The sequence below is a fragment of the Cheilinus undulatus genome, linkage group 8, assembly GCF_018320785.1.
Source record: "Cheilinus undulatus linkage group 8, ASM1832078v1, whole genome shotgun sequence".
Classification (NCBI taxonomy): Eukaryota; Metazoa; Chordata; class Actinopteri; order Labriformes; family Labridae; genus Cheilinus; species Cheilinus undulatus.
The window spans coordinates 50,399,371-50,412,262 of record NC_054872.1 but is presented as its reverse complement, the minus strand read 5'-3'; the positions used below and the strand labels follow the sequence as shown (position 1 = coordinate 50,412,262).

The following is a 12,892-nucleotide window of genomic DNA, read 5'->3' as shown; positions in this document are numbered from 1 at the left end:
GGACCACACTGACCATAAGCACGAAGCACTGCGAATTAGTCCAGACATACACGAGCCCTGTTAACGTGACCGTCTCTAGCGAATGAAGAAAGTGAAGGACTCTAAAGAACTAGAATCTGTTCATGACAAGCGGTGCATCAAGGTTTTTGATGCAGTTTTATTTTATGTTTGCACTCATGATGTCATTTAACACCGTCAGTGCTCGGATTATTTTGGGACTTTTGCAGTTTTCACGGCGTGTTGGGAAGACCTGAGCATGATGATGTCACTAAGATGGCGCTCCACAAGATTTCTCCGACATCAAACGCCGTCTCAAAGAACCTACCTGTGTCTGTTGTAGCGACGAGAGCTAAGACTGTAGCACTCTGGTTGTTTTACATCTGTATTAATGACTGAATATGTGTACTGTCTTCAATAAAGAAGTTAAAAAAAAAGCGTGTACCACTTTCCGTTTTTCAAAATAAAGCGTGGTGTATTAAAACGCAATGGAAACAGTTGGATCACTGTGATCCAATGATGGTTTTCAGTCATTTTGTGGATGATCTGGGAGCTATTGAGCTAAAATGCTCATTTTTGACTATAAATGTTAATGTAGATGTGTCGATTATTAAACTCAAATAAAAAGACCTGTGTCAATATAAGTCTGTGTAGTATTTTCACCCAGCACACATTTAAGTCATCAGGTCACACACATGACCTTGAAGCTATTGAAATGAAATGTTTATTTTCAACTAAAAATATTGATAGAAAATATATGGGTTGAATACATCCATAAAAGAGAAATGTGTCTGTGTCAGACTGTGTAGTACTATGATCCAGGACACATCTTTTGATTAAATTTCAATGGGCCATATATTTTGTATTTTTATATTTTTAAATTAAAATATAGCATTTAAGCTCAGTAGCTTAAACAACACTGATTTTCAGTCATGTGACCTGATGACTCAAAATCAGTGTTGATCATAACTACGGCTGATACACACCTCTTTTTATTAGATTTTAATAGTTCTTATATTTTCTTTATTCATATGTTTAGTCAAAAATGAGTATTTGAGCTCACCCGCTCCCAGATCATGTGTACAATGAGTGAAAACCACTGTTGGATCATAGTGATCCAGGTCTTTCTATCACATTTTAATACACCACGCTTTATTTTTAAAAAACGGAAACTGGTACACTGTACCTACCGTAACGATCGAAATACGGGCGCAAGTGTAATATGAATGCTCTGAGGGAGGAGCAACACGAGCCCCCTCCTCATTTAAGTAAAGGTAATCATAGTGAGTGAACAAAATACCTGGAGGCATCTCTTTTTAGCTGACACATCCAGAGAACTAAAGTACACATAAAAATTACGAATATACACACCCAGATATATCCAACAGTGCTTCATCTGCTCTTTAAAGAGCATAATAACTCAAACATGTAGTATTTGAACATTTAGGGCTACACTACTGATGATCAAACCAGCTGAAAATGAGGGATTACAGGAAGCGTTTTGGAGCAGGACTGGGTGTTAAAGTCTGTAGATGCATCACCTTTTTCTCCAATCATTTGCCTGTATGTTTATTAACAGCAGGTGTATCAACTGTGCATGAATTTAATGTGTTTGGATGTAAATAAGAGGGTTTGAAATTACACCAAAATAGAGGATGTGATCTGAACATTTTCTCCCTCAAAACTCTCCATGTCTTTATAGCCTAGGATGCAATATTACACCAGTAAATGTGGTATCCTGATTACTGCATGCTTAGATGATGTAAGAAGAAAGAGAGAATTTGGGGATTTTTTTCCACTTATAAAACATAAAATCAAACAAGAGAATAAAAATCTATTAGGACGAAGAAGCAGGTAAAGACAGAGATGAAACATAAAGCTAAATACTAGCTAAAAGTAAATTAATATCTTTTTTATAAATGACCAATAAGAGTATCAGCAGCAGTAGTAGCAGTGGTAGTTGATGTAAAAAAAAAATAAAAAAAATATATATATATACAATAAATATACGAATATTTGTAATAAAATTATAAAAACAGAAATTCAGATCCAAATATTAATTTTAAAAGAAAACTCAATTTAAAAAAAATTTTAAATTATTTAAAACATTTTCAGAGGCCACTTTTATGGTAAATAAAGTGTTCAAAGTGCTTAAAATTGCATAAAAATGGGTCTTTTTATTAAAAAAAAATTCAGGGGTAGAAACCTCCAGACCCTTATAGAGGTTTGTGCTGTCTTTATATGCCAAATATGTTTTTGCACATTTTTGTAGAAAGCTGAAAATGTAAAAAATAATTTCTGTTTTACAGTGTAAAACATGAAAAAACTGTTAAAGTTATCTATAGTAACCCCCTAATTTTGCATATAGCATAGCATGTAGTTTCCAAACACTAAAACTGTGGCTAGTGTAAATACTGTGTGGCTAATAAACACCTCCTCTTCCAAAAAAGTTGGGGCGCTGTGTGAAATGTAAATAAAAACAGATGTCAATGATTATCAAAACTCATAAATCCATATTTTATTCACAATAGAACATAAAACATATCAGATGTTCACACTAAAACATTTTACTATTTTATTAAAAATTTTAGCTCATTTTGAATTGGATGGCAGCAGCACATCTCAAAAAAGTAGGGACAGAGCTGTGTTTACTGCTGTGTAGCATCCTCTCTTCTTTAACAGCAGTCTGTAAACATCTGGAGAGTCAGGAGACCAGCTGCTGGAGAGTGGGGGATGAGTGTTGTACCATTCCTGTCTGATGTAGGATTCTGGAAACGTTGTTTGGATGGGAGCACATCGTCAGCGTCCTAAAATAATAGCCTAAGTCATTTTGGATGTTTTCGCCTCAGTCAACTCTCCTTGATGCTGGCCACCTCTGGAAAAATCACCAGCATCCTCAGCTGAACAGATCATGTGATCCTACCTGTTTAGTATAATGGCCTAAGTCAAAAGTTTGACTCCAGCCATTTTATTTGCTGAAGTCACAAAACAGAATGATTTAGTCCATTTTATAAGCTTTTCAAGATGGCGGCTGCTTCAAAAGGAAAGAAATTCTGCCTAGGTAGAAAAACTACTGACGTGGTTCAGGACTCATTCCCTATTTGTAAGTAATAAGCTTTACTATAATATATGCTAGGCTATAAATGTTGCATATCTATTTGGCCTTTTAGTCAGTAAAACCGCTCCATGAAGCTAGCAGCTACTGATAATTAGCACAGAGAGGAGAGGCTTCATGATCTGTGGCTGTGATGAATGTTTAGCAGAAGTCTCACACATCTGTGATCATATCAGAGTTGATTTCGTCGACTAAAACTGTGACTAAAAATGCTCTGATAATCTGTGACATCAGTGTTTGGTGCAGCCCATTCACACGGGATAAGTGAAGTCTGTAATGTTTTAACATTTTAAGACATTTATGAAGGAAAACTTCAGAGTGCTGCATGGCTGCAGAGATGAAATACATAGTGGATTTTTATTTCTAAAGTTCATATAAAAGTGCAGTGTTGTGCTGGGTGCCTTCTGCAGGTGATGTTTCCTTCATGTGTCCTGGACTGTTAACCCTTTTGACCATTTTGCCACACTTGCTGTTTTTCCACCATTTTTTGGCCACTTTTTTCAAATTTATGCAACATTTTTTTCACAGCTTCATGCCCGTTTGTTGCATTGCTTTTTGCCAGAAATTTTTGCCAACTTTTCCTGCAGTTTTAACCCATTCATGCCCTTTTTGCAAATTTTTGTCACTGGTTTTTGCCGCCTTTCCCCATATTTGCCTTTTTTTGCCCATTTTTTCACTTTCATGATCCTTTTTTGCAGCTTTATGCTCATTTTTGCAATGCTTTTTTACATTTAACCCATTATTGCATTGGGTTTCTTGCCCATTTTTGTCACTTTTATCCCATTCATGCAATTTTGACTATTTCAACCCATTTTTGTCACTGGTTTTTGCTGCCTTTCCCCATATTTGCCACCTTATGCCCATTTTTTCACTTTTATGATACTTTTTTTTTACAGCTTTATGCTCATTTTTGCAATGCTTTTTGACACTTTAAACACATCTTTGCTTCTTTTCACCAATTCTTGCATTGGGCTTTTTTTTTTTTTTTTGGCCAATTTTTATCCCATTCATACAATTTTGACTATTTCAACCTATTTTTGGCCTCTTTTCACAATTATCCTATTTTTTTAGTTGTCTTATTTTCCTCTATTTTATGCATCCTGACATTTGTGCACATTATGGCGTGGCTATAAGGTCTGACATCACTTTTCATATTTAGTTCAATGTGCCCATCCTTGTTATTAAAATCACTAACAAAAAGGTAATTTTAGGAAAATGGATTTAAGCATAAATCATTGGTTTATTTATTTTTGCTTTGATAAGAGCAGTTATTATTCAGGTTAAAGAATAAATATTGTTTTCAAAGCTTAACTTTACAATGGACCATGATGTTGCTGACCTCCATGGGTCCCCAGTTTAGCTGGGACCCAGAAAGCTCCCTCCTTATGGACAGCCTTGCCTGTGACTGGTAAACATGGAAACCATACAAAAATACACATTAAAAATTTCCATTTACACTTTCAGTTTAAAATAAATGCTCAAAATTATGATTTAATCCTCGTTCTAGTGCTGTCAGAGAAGCAGACTGTGTTATGAATTCTTAGATTTTTAAGAAACTGGATGATTTTTTTCCCCACAATAACTCAGTGAAAATTCACCCTGCTCGTTTAGACAAACTTGGTGCACCTGAGGTGGCTGCTCCCAGCTGAGAGCTGTTGGTAATCAGCAGGGCTGGGAGGCTATATAGGGAGCAGGCTGCTGCTCAGTTTGGGTTGGGTTTTGAGTGTGTGAGGGTTGACACCATCAGTTGGCTCTCTCTATTTGTGTTTGAGTTTAAGGAAAAAGAGATACTTTTGTTTCAGGGCTTTTGGTTTGTGTGTGAGGGGGAAAATCAAAACTATTTTATTTCACTTACCCCTTATTGGAAAATGACTCCCACCTATCCTTATTTTGGGTAAATTTTTTAGTTCTTCTATCATTTCGATGGACTTAGTGGGTGGCAGTGAGGAGCAATAATCCCCTGCCCCCTTTTCGAAACCCAAGACCCATTTTGTTTTGTTCATGCAGTTTTTTGTTAGTTTCCCCATTAGCGACTTTTCTTATAAAATTTGTGTTTTCTTGGGGGGGAAACGTAACAACTGATGAATCGCAGAAAATATAACCTGATTTTAAAAATACACCTACTGCATCAGTTGTATTTAGAAGAGCGAGTTTAGAGTGAAATGTCCATTTTTCTCTGTAAACTTCTCTTCATTCTTGTTGTAAATATTTCTCTCTTGTCTCAGATCGTTTCCAGGCACAACTGCTCAATCTGCCGTGTGACTGCCAGGTGGCCAGCTTCAATTTCAGACAGGTGAGTTCATCTTTCTCTGTTTCTGAAATTCTCTTTCATTGATATTTGACAACATAACCTGATACATACCTGCCAGGAGTCTGACAGGATACCTGACAGGCGTGTGTGTGTTTACAGAGGAGATTTTAAGTCGTATCTATGAGGAGTTTAATCCAGTTTCCCCAGAACTGAATTGTTCCAGTAAAGACAGACAAATGCAGTAATTATCTCTAAGCCAACTGTAAATCACTTCCTAGTTACTAGTTTTTACCTGCCACCATCACAACATCCAACAGGTATCTGTCCATTTCTGCTGTTCTTAAGGTATATATTCAAGGTAAATAGTGCAGGAGGATTTTCATGTTTCTATTAATAAAATAAAGACAATGGTGCTTTATTTGGAAACATGTTGAGTCTTTATTTATATGTGATATATACGATACATGTTTATCATCTTTACATCGTTAAAACACAAGGAAACTTCGTTTGGCAGTCTCCTCTGTAGCAGCAAACACAGTCGTCCAGTCGGTGGTTAGAAATTCACAGCCCCATGTCGTCCATCCTGCTGGTGAGGGAGCGGGTACCTGAAAGAAAGATGCTCTGCACGGCAGGTTTGTGTGGGTGATGCTGAACACACAGTGTCAAGGCTGTGAGAGGTCCAACAGGATCCTGGAAGCCCACTTGTGGAGACGACTCTGGTAGATGTCTTTAAGGGGAGAGAGGGCTGAGCCAGCAACCCCCTTTAGTCCTACCAGAGTCCGATGTCCAGTCCTCTCTGTATGTGGTGTGGCCTACTAGCTCCACAGCTAGGCCAGCCAGGTCTCTGTTATCATCAGGACACAGTCGTCCAAGCGGCCGTTAGAAATCTGCAGCCTTATGTTGTCCATCATGTTGGCAAGGGGGCGGGCATTTAGGAGAAAGATGATTGGTACGGCAGGTTTGTGTGGGGCCGCTTATAGTCTAGCCTGCAGCCAGGCTCATTTGCCCCACTTCTGCCCTCTCGCATGTCTCTGCCTCCTCCCGACCTGGCTCTAAGTGTCGTGCTGCCTCCGTGTCATTTATCATGTTGATAAAAGATTTAAAAGTACAGAGGAAAAAAAACTTAAACAAGAACTTGAGCTTCATCTTCATCAGAGAAGAGCTTCATTTATTGTCCGTGTACCAGTGACAACTGAGCATGAGGGCGTTATATCCTTTAGGGGTGTCCGTCTGTCTGTCCGTTGATCCGTCCGTATGTACGTCTGTCTGAGCCATTCCTGTTAACACAATATCTCTACAACAGTTTACAGATTTTTTTATATCTAGCATTTATGTTCATCCTGAATCAAGAATCATTTTATCTGATTTTGGAGTCAGAGGTTAAGGTCATGGAGCTTTAGTGCATGCCTCAATCATATTCTCACCTTGCCAAGCAGATCGATTGTCCAGATTCCATGTCTGTCATTAGGCAGATCTATCTTGCTAATCTCCAATCTGAAAAGATTGTGTCTGGTCTGAGAATGCTCCTGACCAATCAGCATCATGAAGGAGGAGAGGCTGCAGCTACAGACAGGGTTTGGTTGTACTGGAAGCTGGTAGAATGGCTGCTGCTAGTGTAGCATTTAGCTTAGGAGCATCTTTAGTATAGTGGTGGTTTTATCAGAACTGGGCGTTTCTTTAATACATACAGAGCAAAGAACAGCACTGAGGGCTTTTCATGACGGAAAAGATATCCACCAACAAGCTCCACAGTTCATACACTATGGCAGCACCTGTCTGATGAGCTCAGGTTACTATAAGATTTTGTAAATGAGATTATTGGTCTCAATTAGGTCTTCCTGGTTAAATAAAATGAATTAAATAAATGAAAAATATCAGAGCTGAACAGACCTGCTGCTTCACTTTGTCTGTTGCTACTTGTGTGCGTGATTTCTTCATCCTTTAAAGCCAATCGTATCATATCTGATATACAGTTTTGGGAGACCTCTGTCTAATCAACATGATCAATAATTTCCTTGAAACCTTTTGTATACAATCTGAATGATTCTATTAATATCTTTTTAAAATGATTTTAAATATATCTTCCAGTGGATTATCAATTGCAAAAATGTTGAATGCATTAAATGTGATATTAGAAAAAACTGAAGTCTTATAGCAGTTTTTTCCTTTTTAGGGATTTCGGTAGAAGGTTAAATAAAAATCTTAGCTCTAAACAAAAAATAGAATTTTCCAGCTATTATTTCAGGTTTCAGGCTTTCAAGGGATAAAAATTCTTTAAGGGATTTTCTTACAACTTTGCCCAAATGTTCACTCTGACTCAAGGATGAACTGATTAGATTTTAGGAGGTTAAAGGTCAAAGTCATTGGTCCTCAAAATTGGACTGGAGGCATTGGCTGCTGGGTGGTAATTCTAGCTGAGTAAATTACAGTAGATCTCTTACTTCTTTAACAGCACAGGAGCATGATTTAGAATATATGGTGTACAGAGGTCAACTGATGCATAGAATAAGTGACCTTTGACCTCCAAGTCCAAGTATAGATCTGTGCCACATTTAACAAAAATCTTTTGATGTATTCTTGGAATACTGAGTCAACAGCACACAGTTGGACAATAAACTTTGAAATATCACGTTCACAAGGATGGCCCAGACGGACGGACAGTTTTGAAGAGTTATGAAAAGAAAATGACAACGTCTAAAAATGTTTTTTTTCTTCTCCTTTCAGTTCATGAGATCAGCCATATTCTGAGGACTGAGGAGGAATGATTTCTACAAATGAGCAGCAAAAGTTTTTCCAGATCATGAATGTAATAGTCATTTTATAGAAATGTTACCTACTTTAAACACTTAACTGCAATTATGTTCAAGCTTTCCCTACAAAACTTTACTGATTTTCTTTTGCTGATATAAATGTATTTTACTACAAAACCCAAGTGGTTGATGTTTCACATTTTGTCTTCCAGAAGAAGTTTAACTCACCTAATGATTTCATTAGGTTATTTGACATTGATGATATTCATATGTACAGTGCTTCACAAATTTATTAGACCACCACCCAAAGTCAGGTTTATGCCACAGCTGCCCTAAGTTAACAGCATTGGTAATAACCAAATCATTTTTTATGTTTCTGCAATGGTTAATACACCAATATGTAGAAACTCTTTAACCCAAACTATATTTTTAATGCTAAAATATAATTATTGTTATCCATGAATTTTCAAATTTACTGATTTACAAAAATGAAAAAAGGGAAAGCACATTATTATTTCTTGATTAATTTCAAATTACAGTTATTTACTTGCATTCCTGAACAGAAAAATGAGTTTTAGTGGTTGAATGTTATGCTTGATTAATTTTTTACTTCTCAGAGAAGCCCTGTGAGCCGGCTCAAATTTGGGTGAATTCAGTTTGAAATTCCTCATTCCTGTTCAAAATGGTAAAATGTGGAGCGCTCACTAAAAACGAAAGAGTCCGCATTAAAGCACTTCATGATGCTGGATGGTCTCTGAGACAAATATGACAGGTGGTCTAATAAATTTGTTAAGCACTCTATTGTATTGTACTGTATATACTGTTTTTTCCCTAATAAGATCTAATTTATTTTTTGTCTCAGTGGTTTTCATTATTGTTACTTCCATAAATATGGATCCTTAAGCATATAAAGTTTCATTTGAATTGATTTAATGTATTAATTTGTGCTTTTTAATACTTTTAATCCTCGTCTACTTGTATTGCCCTATTTAGCAGACCTGCCTCTACCAATATGGCGTCAACGTCTGACCAGTCAATCAGTTTAGCATCTACTTCCATATTATGTCTATGGGAGTGAAGTATCCACCTTATTCCTGGGGCTCTACTGTTGGTTTGATTATGGGTGGAAATTCCAGTGATATAGAGCTCAGTAGTGCCCGCCCCCCTTTTTGGTGGCTCTGGTTATGAGAGTTAATTCCCCTCTTAAATTTCCATTAGACATTTTGCAAAATCCTTGAATCCTCGTTTTGAATACATGAACCAAGCTAACCAGCTACCTGCCTCCTCACCACTATGAAGTATTTGATTCAGTGCATTTAAAAATAAAGAAAAGGGCAAAGGTACAAGACTGTGTACAAATCTTTTCATGTGAATGACAGAACAGTGTATTCCATAATCACTGCAGTTTTTTATTCATTATTTCTAATAGTTTTAAAAAATTTTAAACTGTATATGGACCTTTTGTACTCTTACCTTTATTGTAGTGTAGTGTTTGCACTGGTTGCTCATGGTAAGACTAACTTGGATATTTCTAACAATAATCAAATCTGTAAGAGAAAATGAATGAGATCTTTACTTCCAGAACCAAACTGTTTAGCTCTAGTTGGAAAATCACATTTCTACCAGTGGCAAACTGACAACAGTGGTTATTTTGAAAGGAATTCAACCTCAATTTAGCTAATATTGCTTTATTTTAAACATCCAACTAAATGTTATTTTATGGTGCAACTTACATTTCCTGAAATGTTTGAGTTTTTTATTTAAGGTTGAATTTAAAACTGGATGACGTTAAACCTCTGTTTTTACCAGCTGTGGTGTTTTAATGCTGTTCACTGTCCAAATGATAAGGGATATGATGTTTCATAAATTATTATGGATTTCAGAATCACCGTTCTGAAAGGTGATCATGTGACTCGTGAATTTTTCTGAAACACACATGAAAAGCGGGACTGATTTATAAAATAAGAATTTATGAACAAACTAAAATGTGTGATTGTATTTTCCTAGGTATCCATGCTGATGTTTATGTTTAGGCTTTAGTTAACCTTGTTTTTAGATAGACAGTGGTGGGTCACATTAGCTGTTTGTGTTTTTGTGCAGACTGCATGCACAAAAGAACACTACACAGTTAGCAGCTAACAGCACAGCTAAAGGCACTGAAACTAAATCAGGCTCACTGATGTGAGATGTTCAGGCACTGACAGTCTCAAAGTTAGTTGATTGTACTTTTATATGTTATCTGAATGTTTTTCTCTCGTTCCTCAATGTCAGAGGAACACTCACACCTTCCTGTCTGAGATCTAATAGATTATGTGGACACATTTTAAACTCTTAATCACTAATAGTAAGGATTACCTTCCTTAATACAACACCAGTTTGAAATAAGACACTGAGAGTCTCACCCAGAAATCTTGCAAGGCATCATGGGGGTTAGGAATAAGGTGGATAGCTGCTCATTAGTACACGATCCTGTCACATTTGCATATAAACTCTTCAAACCTTTAGGACCTAGTCCTTTTTTTTCAGCTGGTGTCCTAAAGCGTCAGCTTAGATCGTCATGACTGATCTGTTAGGTCGATCTCTTTGAGATGAGGCCTCTGAGATGTCTGCTGATGTCCCTCTGACGATGAAGTTGAGCTCTGAAAATCAATCAGATGGGTGCTTCAGTTATTTTTTAATGTCCATCTAAGTGTCAATGGTAACTGTTGGAACATTTGTGTGATTGAATGACATTAACAACAGCTGTGGACAGCGTGGTCAACCAAAAGCAATAAATGAGGTTATCAAAGTTACCAAGTTTATTTACAAAAAACTTGAGATCATGTAAGAACTTTCTCCTGTTTACAGTTTTTTAAGGATAAACAATTTTGAATTTTTGCCAGTATCCATTATGCGGATATTCCAAATTTATTTAAGCCGGTACTGATACACTGATATCAAAATATTCATGTAGCTCAGACCTGAAGCTTTACTTCTTAGAACACAACTTAAATTTAAAGAAATGAGAATTAATTTTCTCATTTTCATTTTCATCTCTCTCACTGGATCAGCTCCGCTTCAGATCGTCCTCATCTACCGGCCTCCCAAAGCAACTACCACCTTCCTGTCTGACCTGTCTGAGCTCCTCACCTCTGTCTGCTCCAGGTCTTCTTCCATACTTCTCCTTGGAGACTTCAATATCCACGTTGACTCCACCAGCTGCACACTCACCTCTGAATTTCTATCACTACTGGACTGCTTCAACATCACACAGCATGTCCAAGGACCCACCCACTCCAAAGGTCACACACTGGATCTTGTGTGCTCCACTGGTCTCACCCCATTTATTCCACAATGCCTGGACCTAGCCATCTCAGATCACCATGCTGTTTTCTTCTCTATCCCCACCCCCCCTCCCCAGACAGCTTACAAAACGCAACATCACTTTCCGTAACCTCAAGTCAATAAGCATCCCAGCCCTCAAGAACATGTTAGCTACCAACCCGATCACTACACACCCTATAACCACAGCTGATACCTTGGTGAATCACTACAATACAGCACTATCCCTCAGCCTGGATTCTCTCGCCCCTCTGAAGACTCGCTCAGTCTCCTTTACCCACCCAGCCCCCTGGTACACTGCTGAACTCCACTCCATGAAGGCTTCTGGCTGACAGCTGGAGAGACTTTCTAAAAAATCTGGCCTCACCGTCCATCTGGAGGCCTATAAAGAGCATGTGCGCTCCTACAAAGAAGCTCTCTCCAGAGCAAAGTCCAGCTACTACTCATCCCTCATCAGTGACCAGCAAAACCATCCCCGGATGCTCTTCTCAACAATAAATCACCTTCTCCGCCCCATTGACAACCTTCATCCCCCAGCCGACTTTGACCGCTGCACTAGGCACATGCAGTTTTTCCAGGATAAAGTTGCCTCCATCCAGCAGCAACTTTCACCTGGACCTCCACCTCAGGATTTCATTTCACACCAGGACACTGCTCCTCCGCCTCACTGCCGTCTTTCCTGCTTCACACCCGTGGACACTCTCCAAGTGACCGAATGGGTCAAGAAGACCAAGGCATCCACCTGCTCTCCCCACCCCATGCCCACACCACTGGTAAAGGCATCTCTGTCTGTTCTGTGCCCCATCATGGTAGACATCACCAACACCTCATTATCATCTGGAATTGTCCCCTCATCCTTCAAAACTGCCTCGGTAACCCCCATCAAGAAGCCCGGGTCAGACCCGGAGGACCTCTCCAACTATCGACCGATCTCCAACCTTCCCTTCATCAGCAAAATTCTCGAAAAAGCAGTCGCTGCCCAACTCCAGCAACACATGTCCAACCATGAGCTCCATGAACCTCTTCAATCAGGATTTCACACTCACCACAGCACTGAGACCGCCGTTATCAAAATAACCACCGACCTCCTCACAGGTGCAGATTCTGGACACATCAGCCTCCTAATTCTCCTTGACCTAACTACTGCCTTTGACACAATATCCCACACCATCCTCCTTGACCGCTTGTCTCACCATCTTAGCATCACTGGTACAGCTCTCTCCTGGTTTCACTCATATCTCTCACAAAGAAAACAGTTTGTTACCATCAGCACCTCTCACTCATCCCCCGCCCCAGTTAACCAGGGCGTGCCTCAAGGCTCTGTTCTTGGACCTCTCCTTTTCACCATCTACATGCTTCCCCTTGGACAGATTATTCACAAACACAGTCTCAGCTTCCACTCTTATGCAGATGACACCCAACTCTATCTCAGCACCAAACCATCCACCCAGCTCCCTC

The 12,892-nt window shown here is 38.6% G+C and overlaps 1 long non-coding RNA gene across 1 annotated transcript; it reads left to right on the top strand.

Annotated features, from left to right (window-relative positions):
* The first annotated feature begins 4,834 nt into the window (after positions 1 to 4,834).
* LOC121513173 lies at positions 4,835 to 8,449 on the top strand. The gene is made up of 3 exons (XR_005992179.1): positions 4,835 to 5,006; positions 5,338 to 5,405; positions 8,088 to 8,449. It is a non-coding gene; the product is annotated as an uncharacterized LOC121513173 (long non-coding RNA).
* The last annotated feature ends 4,443 nt before the right edge of the window (positions 8,450 to 12,892 follow it).